The sequence below is a fragment of the Schistocerca nitens genome, chromosome 12, assembly GCF_023898315.1.
Source record: "Schistocerca nitens isolate TAMUIC-IGC-003100 chromosome 12, iqSchNite1.1, whole genome shotgun sequence".
Lineage (NCBI taxonomy): Eukaryota > Metazoa > Arthropoda > Insecta > Orthoptera > Acrididae > Schistocerca > Schistocerca nitens.
The window spans coordinates 98,998,655-99,008,131 of record NC_064625.1 but is presented as its reverse complement, the minus strand read 5'-3'; positions in this window follow the sequence as shown (position 1 = coordinate 99,008,131).

Here is a 9,477-nt window from a genome sequence, read left to right as displayed (position 1 = left end):
AAATTAACGACGAGGGCCAGTGACCTGGCCAGCCCAAATATGTTTTTTACGCAATTTCCCCACACTTGACTATATGAATATTGGGTTGGTAGTCATGTCCTGCCTTGGATACACATTGTGCAAACATTTGGAAAATTTTCTCACATTTGAACATGATGCAGGCAGATGAGGTACACAGATTCTGTCCTGGGGAGAGTGGCGGTGCCAGGAAAATCCTCCAGCCAACTGTCACCAACATGGCCAAAACCTGTATTACTAATGCAGATCCCATAGATAAATGGGAAAACCAAGGAGGTGGGGAAGGAGCAGGAGGAGAAAGAAGACGGCAACGACTACCTGTGGCTATGCATAACTATCATGTGAGTGGGTGTGGGCACAAACGCGCGCGCGCACGTGCGTCAGCTTTTATCTTCACCTAACTAAGCAAAAGTTTGCATATGATTTATATTACATTCTCATTGTTTTAAAAAATAACTACTTCATTCTGGAAAGAATATTTCACCTTGCAGTAGAGTATGCACAGCTTTTAATTTTCCTAGCAGATGCCTTTCTCAGTGGTGCTCTGACTGACTAAGCTGTGTGGGTGGCTCACAAGTAGTGGCCAGATAGCTAAGCTGGTGAGAGCACTACCTGCAGAAGATGTGATTTGGGATTTGAGAAAGCTAGGCACACAGTTTTATCTCCTTCTTGTTACTTAAGAAATAATTACTGTATCTCTGACATATTACATACTATATATGTTACTCTTTCAGAGACATTTAGAAGTCAAGGACGAGAAATTGAGACAAATCAGACAGATACTAAACATTGCCCCTGCTGGCTCCCATATGGGTACATCCAGACTGAAGAGAAGCCATAGTTTGAGAGATGTTGCATTGGTAAGTGTGCTATGCTGTTAAAAATATAAGATACTATATATACTTTTTAAAGACTCAGCCAACTGACAAACAAATGGAGGCTTGCAAAACCTACTTTTAACGAAGTAATTAATATCTCGGAGAACTTCAGTAGTTTTTCTCCTATAATTTGTTCACATTCGAACTTTTGTTCCTTAAAATTTTGATCATTACTTTGCAGATGTGTACAAGAGATTTTATTTGCGATGGGCCCAGGAGTAACACACCAGAATTCTGTAGTGTCCCTGTACAGTAATATGAGAATTAGCTCAATTACAATAACACAAAAATCAAATACAATTCCTGGGGTTTTCTGGCCAAAGATAATCCCTAGCTCTTAATTGCATCACTTACAGACAATTTGTTTGAAAGGCAGCATAGAAGACAACAATCCTGGCAAACCTAATCACAACTTTTTTCAACTTCAATCTCCACTAACAAAGAAGGTAAATGCAGTGGTTTGCAGAATATGTGAACAAGAGGCAGAAACACCAATTACCTCAGAAGATTCTCTGTAAATAAGTGAAATGAGTCTGGTAAAAATTTCCAGTTAATTACAGTAAACCTAAGATGGAGAAACCAATGACAACTCATCTACAGTGTTTAGTGTGTCATTGCCTAATGTAATTCTATCAGATGAACCTGACTTAATTTGACTATACTCCGTTGTGTGTCCCATCCACACTAGAACTCTCAATTTTTCTGCCTGTTAACACTGATTAAATTGGGAGTCCATCTTCTTAAACCTCACTTCGATACACATCAACTGAGTGATAAAATCAATTGCACTGTTTTTGAAATAATTCTGTTTACAAGCTATCGATACACACACATTATGATATTAGAAGTAATTGTGTAAACAACTCTTTCTGCTGATCAGACTGTTTTGGTAGTCTTCATATAATCCTTCCCACCACTGTGTATGTCTACAAAGCAGTGTTGTGGTGTTTGCTCAATACTAGACTGTGCAAGGTGACACAATAGTTAGGACAGCTAATCAGATCCCTATCCAGGTATCCAGATCTAGGCAAATGCCAGGAAGGTTCCTTTGTAAAAGACATGGCCAGATTCAAGGCCCAGTCTGAGTTTGTGCTTTTTATGTAACATCTTCATCATCAGTAGTACACTAATCTCTAATCTTCTTCACTCAGCCTTAAGCCATCGGAACACGGACTGTGCATCCGAACGTTGAGCATGTCGACTTTCTGATGTCATAGCATGGAATAGCACGTTCAGAAGTCTTTCCGAATGTGCAGAGCAATATATGGCATGTCAGATATTCTGAGCATTGACCAATGAGATGTCACAATGCCACCTACGTCACACGCACGCCGTCTCCCTTCAGTACAGAGTTGTGAGGCACCATATTGGCATTCATTTCAAGCCTATATGTATATATGACATTTCTGAGCACCAGCAAATTGAGAGTCACTGGAAAACCTGTTTTTTTAACTGTGTAATTCGTTCCAATAAAATAATGAGAAACAACATATTCGTGGCAAAAGAATTATTGTAACTTGCGTATTATGGGAGTAGGCTATTTGAAGGCAGCGACACACTGAAGATCCACCTAAAACGCATTGTTCTAGGTACAATTTGTTACAATTAAATTTCAATTAATAACATAATTATCTCCCCTGATGCCTCAGAACATGTCCTACCAACTGGTCCCTTCTTCTAGTCAAGTTGTGCCACAAACTCCTCTTCTCCCCAATGCTATTCAATACCTCCTCATTAGTTATGTGATCTACCGATCTAATCTTCAGCATTCTTCTGTAGCACCACATTTCGAAAGCTTCTGTTCTCTTCTTGCCCAAACTATTTATCATCCATGTTTCACTTCCATACGTGGCTACACTCCATACAAATACTTGCAGAAACGACTTCCTGACACTTAAATCTATAATCGATGTTAACAAATTTCTCTTCTTCAGAAACGCTTTCCTTGCGATTGCTAGCCTACATCCTCTCTACTTCGACCATCAACAGTTATTTTGCTCCCCAAATAGCAAAACTCCTTTACTACTTTAAGTGTCTCATTTCCTAATCTAATTCCCTCAACATCACCCAACTTAATTCGACTACATTCCATTATCCTCGTTTTGCTTTTGTTGATGTTCATCTTATACCCTCCTTTCAAGACGCTGTCCATTCCGTTCAACTGCTCTTCCAAGTCCTTTGCTGTCTCTGACAGAATTACAATGTCATCAGCAAACCTCAAAGTTTTTATTTCTTATCCATGGGTTTTAATACCTACACCATTTTTTTCTTTTGTTTCCTTTACTGCTTGCTCAATACACAGATTGAATAACATCGGGGACAGGCTACAACTCTGTCTCCCTCCCTTCCCAACCACTGCTTCCCTTTCGTGCCCCTGTGGGGCAGTGTGGAGGGTAAAAATCATAGAGGGAGACCAAGAGATGAATACACTAAGCAGATTCAGAAGGATGTAGGTTGCAGTAAGTACTGGGAGACGAAGAAGCTTGCACAGGATAGGGTAGCATGGAGAGCTGCATCAAACCAGTCTCAGGACTGAAGACAACAACAACAACAACAACATAATTATCTATGACTAACATTTTTAGCAAGGGTTGACATAATATGACTAAAAACCAAGCCTGTGTTGTTGGATTAGCGTAATGAGTAGCGTCACCATCCACTGACGAATTCATCATTGGAGTGGTGGTTCGCATCCAAATACTACCAAATTTTTTTTCCTAAGATTCGCATTTTTATTAGGTTCTGATACTTTATTATTAGTTTAATATAAGTATATGCTATAATATTTTATGTTATGAAAATATAAGTTCACCTTTATGGGGGGTGACTTTGTTCGATTGGCTTAATTTACAGGACAGCTTGCGCTACTTGTATAAAGATATTTAGCTCTTTTCTCTTTTATGCTTCGTAATTCACATGTTGGAAAGATTCTGCTACTGGGTAGGAACAGTGAACGAGTAAGACTGACCTTGCGGTTTTACTAAAATGTGGGAATGATGAAATAATGTTTATCTTATGCGGAGAAGTATTGCAAATTTGTATCGCACTGTTTGTAATGGAACTTTTATAAGCCTGTGTCCTTATTGACTGGACATGGTACTTTCCTTTTCGTGGACGATGGAGGAAATGTCCGTTTTAATAGAGCTAACGTTGGAATTTTACGCGTGCCCATTGAGTAAACAGCTTGATTTACGAACTAGAAACATCCCTCAACTGCCACTGGAGTGCATTGCGATCGCGTATACCACATTGGAGTCCATGCACCATATGCACAAGTTGCATCGTTCCTGAGCATTCAGCAGCCCGTTGAATTTGGCATGCTCAACGTTAACGTTCGACAGCACGGTCCGTGTGCCGACGGCTTTAGTGTGGACCAGGCAGGAGTGAGATATTTACCCATGAAAATCTTTGACCATCTACCCTGTCATGTAAAGAAGCTAATAAGGAACAACGAAATTGATGACGACAGTAATAATATATTAATTCTCTGTGGCTCAACAGCCTGGTACAAGTATCTCACTTGAAAACCAGCTCATGAGCTCCTGTGTTCATTACCTACAACAGTAATTTTCCTGAACGATTTGTCACTCCTGGCAAATATTGACATCACTGACAGATAAGGGCTAGGGTAGAATATACTCAAATATAGTAAATCACTGTATGAAGAGAATAGCACAATATAATTATGTAAATGGTCAATATGTTGCCATATTTTCCACTGTTTAAGGGTACTTTAACAGTAAAACTTACTCATTCCACAATACAGCATGACATTGTAATGACAATCTGTAGAATATTTACTAACTATCTAATAAAATAGCTGCTTTCCTGTCCTTTACATTATTAGTGCTGTGTAAGGGAATTTATATTTAATGAACAGCTGAACTTGCTCATGCAGGAAAAACTATGCTTTTTTTTGTATCTAGGGAGATGCTGCACTGGGTATTGACAGTGGTTCACAGATTGAAATACTGAGACGGTCAGCGGAAACGGGGAACTAAAACCTGGAAAACAGTTGGACTGATGGAACAGTGCATAATACTTCAATCATATTGTGCTGTTCTTCACCTCCAGGTTCATGAGGTCTCTTTTCTTCTTTGAAATGTATTTGGTTTTCTTTCTGTTGTTTGAGAGGTTAGACTAATTTTATTCTGTTTGTTGACTTATTTTTACAAATATTTAATGTTATTCTGTAGGACAAATAAAATAATTTGGCATTGTCTTTTACCCTGTTTGTCTTCAAAAGTGCATACACAACAAAATCAAAATGCCATGAAAATTTATATCATAAGTGACATTTCTTTCTTTCACTGTTCATTCATTGTTAATAGAAAACCTTCAGGAGCATGAAACACATCAAGGTATACATTAATGTAGAAGCAGCTGTTAACTTACTCCAGTCACTTGCTGATCATTAACTGTTATTGTAGTGGTAAATTCTCTAAATTCTCTCCGTGCTTAAACTTTTAAGTATGAGACCTATCATATGACTGGCCAATAAGATTGTGCCTGCACTACGAGACTATACAAAATTTTTGAGCTGGTCAGTATATGAATATAATTTCAGCATCAGTTGTACTTTTATTTTGTATAAAATAATGGTGCAACTTATGCTCTAATTCTTTTCATATTGTACTTGTTAGTAATGAAATACCTTCTTGGGTGTTGCTCATGAAATTTTATTGATTCACCTAGGTTTTTTTTCACCTTTTTAACAAGGTATCCTCAGTGGGTGACAGTAAAATGTTTAATTCATTACTCGAAGAGTGTGCTGTTTCCAACCATATGGAAAAGTGTTGTGACACACTAGAAACCAAAGATAACAGTTCGATTAACTTCTGCTATGAAACTACTACATTATGGATATCCATCTCCCTATGTTATCTTTTGCATTATTTGCTCAGTATTTTCTAAACATAAAGTTACCCTCCATTCAGAGGCTGTTGCACGCAGCAACCATTATTTTTGATTTGTAAATAATAGATTTCAGCTATCAGTCGTCCTTTGGAATTTTTATTGACAGATCATGTATTCAATGAACTGTGGACAAAGCCCGACCAACAGGCATTACATGCATGGACCAAAAGTGATAGCACATTGAGAACGGCTAGTTTCTAGCTGAAATCTAGATCTGCCAATAAAAATTCCAAAGGACGACTAATAGCTGAAATCTGTTATTTACTATTAAGCTTGTGACATATCTATGACAGTCACAAGTATTCTATACATATTTGTTCGAGGCAAACGCTTTTGCATCATATCGGAGGTATTGTTACAGATTATTTGGTGCTCCAGTACACACTTCTCAAAGTCTTCTCTAGAGATTTATTTATGTATTAGTTCATTTAATAACTGAAACAGTGAGTAGAAGATCAGCTGTATTGTGAATATGTTTGATAAATTTGTACTACAAATCAGCTGGGAAAATAGTTGTTTCAAGACTTACTGGAAAATGTATTTGGTTCTTTCGTACTATTGTGCCGAAACTCATCCAAAACAGTTGTAACTGAGACACTAGTTTTGTGAACTTATACAAGTTTCATGGTTGCTAACCTTGCACCACTGCCAAATATATTAAACTCTCAAATCTCAGTTTTGTGGATAGCCTCTCAAATGTTTGCCCAGTTCCTCACCCTTCTGACACTACAGCCAATCCAGTGAACTCTAAACTGTGAACTTCCTTCCACATTCTTCCTTTTGCTCTTGCATAATGGTTAGTTGTGGATGGAAAGGAACACACTGACAGAGTACGGACAGCTCACATTTAAGTTTAAATGGCAGGTGCTTACGCATAATGCCAGAGACAACTGCTGGTCGAACAATGCCCACACTGTAGCATAACATTTAGGATGAAATCATAATGGCAAGCAGTGTCAGGTTTTGTTCTTTTTCAGGACTGTGGCGGTCTAGTGAGTTTGGGGGTCCTGGATAGAGTTGGGAATTTTTCCTCATTCCAGCCCCTCCACGAAGGTCCCAGTCCACACAGCCTGCCCTTCAAAATGTGTGCCTGCAATCTTTTGTAGGGGTAAAGAGTAGCCGGTCATCTTGTCAAATTTGCTGCCCTCAAAGTCCCATATCCTGCTGCTAGTGTACCCTTCATTACTTTTGCAAGCTGTTTCAATGTATTCCTTGTGGCTACATACTTGTGGCTGTGAATTAATACATTCAGATCCCAAGCACACTGTTTCAGTGACCCAGCCACATTTATGGTGGCACACGAAAAAGCCGTCAAGTCAACACATTCTAAATAGAGGTTTTATAAACATACCTGCTGAAGAAGGCAGAAAGAACTGCTGAAATATTTCAAGTGATTCCAGCAGAGCGCAGAAACTGCAGTAAATGGGTACATAATAAATTATGAGATAAAAAATAAAAATAAATTACAAGGCTCTATACCACAACATATTACACCAAAATTGGTATGGATGTCACTTGGCTCAGCATAATATTAAATACAGATAAACAAGAGGAAGAACCTAGGAGCATCAGCGTACAGCATACTTGGTAAAACTGTTCAGCCTGTCACATTGTGTAATACCTTTGGGTAATCATGAAGGGGTATAAAATAGCGAACATGTGAAATCACTAACAGGCAAGTGAAGAAGATGACTCAGATTTATCAAGGGGAATTATGGCAAATTACCGTGTGACCAGTTGGACTATTGATGCAGTGTTAACTCCTTGTCATGTTAACAAGAAAAAAAATTCAAAGATCGTAAAAGGTATATTGTAAGCATAATATCTGATTTTTCATAGTATTTATCTGCTTCACTGACAGTGTTCACTTTCAGCTGAATCTCTTCCATTTGCACGTGACAACATTTCTCTGTGTGGAGTAGATATCATTCATCAGATTGAGACTATTAAGCCAGTTGTATGTAAACAATGAAAAACAACAGTCTCATCATGCTTCCAGAATTGAATCAATGCCAGTTTGATGACATTATCGGCTGCCGATGTCTGTCTCCATTGTTACCGGCAATTCATGGTACTGTGTCCTCTGTATCTAGTTTGTTCAGTGAATTCGTCCATTGTTCTGTGAGGCCATTAAAAATAAAGCAGGGTATGATGTGACTCACCAGCTTATTGTACTGTACACAAGGAAAGACTAGAGGCCAGAAATATTTTAGATTGAGAATTGACTATCATACTGCTGAGCCGTCCCCAAACTTAGAATTTCTTTGAAATTATAATAAAAGTTATACATTAGTATAAAATATATATCATTAAGGAGAAACATTACTAGCAAAAATTTCAGTTTTGACTTCTCTCTCTCTCTCTCTCTCTCTCTCTCTCTCTCTCACACACACACACACACACACACACACACACACAAACAAACAACTATACCAATGATTCCAACCAATTTACCCATTCATTTTAAGCAACTCCATTTCCCAATCAAGGTTGCGCTTGCAATAACAATAAACAAAGCTCAAGTTCAGACACCAAAATGTTGTGCAATTGATTTTTGATCAGTGTCTTTTTCATGTCGTCATATAAATGTTGCCCTTTCACTAACTGGTAGTTCGGAAAACCAACTCCTCTTCTTACCACACAGTATCCAAGAAACAAAATTGTGTATTCTGAAGTTTTGTTATTGTATTGTGTACATTTTGCAATTCTTAAAAAAATAAAAAATGACAACAAAGGACTTCTTCACATTCACATTATATATGATGTATAATAATTTCGAGTGAGCAAAGTCACAACAAGGAGTCGAAATACGCGCCTCAACACAATTCTCAGGGACAACCCAGATTAGGATGTACATACATTTCCCATCAATATTTAACGATTGAGAAGCATGGCCAAGTTTGCTAATTATGAACATCAGAGATTACATGGTTGGACACAATCAGGTCTACTCCAGGTTACTTCCTGGGTCCTCAAGAGTAGGACTGGTGATTTAAATTAGTAAGGTACAAATACGGATGGTTGTGAACAGTACGACACCATTTATTTCGGATTCTAGGCCACGCACGGGCAGTCTTCGGTGGGGTGACCTGCAGGCCTGATTGACACACCCAAACTCACTCATACGTGATGCGAGAGCACCACTCTGAGTGCATGAAGTAAAAAACTATAGCATCCGTCACAATGTCTGTGGGGTAACATGCCAATACGAACGGCACCCATTTCCCTGCATACCACGCCAACAACCGAGCGAGGTGGCGCAGTGGTTAGACACTGGACTCGCATTCGGGAGGACGACGGTTCAATCCCGCGTCCGGCCATCCTGATTTAGGCTTTCCGTGATTTCCCTAAATCACTCCAGGCATATGCCGGGATGGTTCCTCTGAAAGGGCACGGCCGACTTCCTTCCCCATCCTTCCCTAATCTGATGGGACCGATGACCACGCTGTCTGGTCTCCTTCCCCAAAACCAACCAAACAACCACGCCAACAAATTATGCCTCAACATTGCTCTTTTTCAAGAGTACATTCATTTTATGTTCACCCCAGGTTCAGATGTTTACATTTATTTACATGTATGAACATTATTACTTTACTCACATTTTACAATAGCTGTCTCAAAAATTGCTGCTGAAAAAGTCCTCTCTGAAACAAGAAAAATAAAC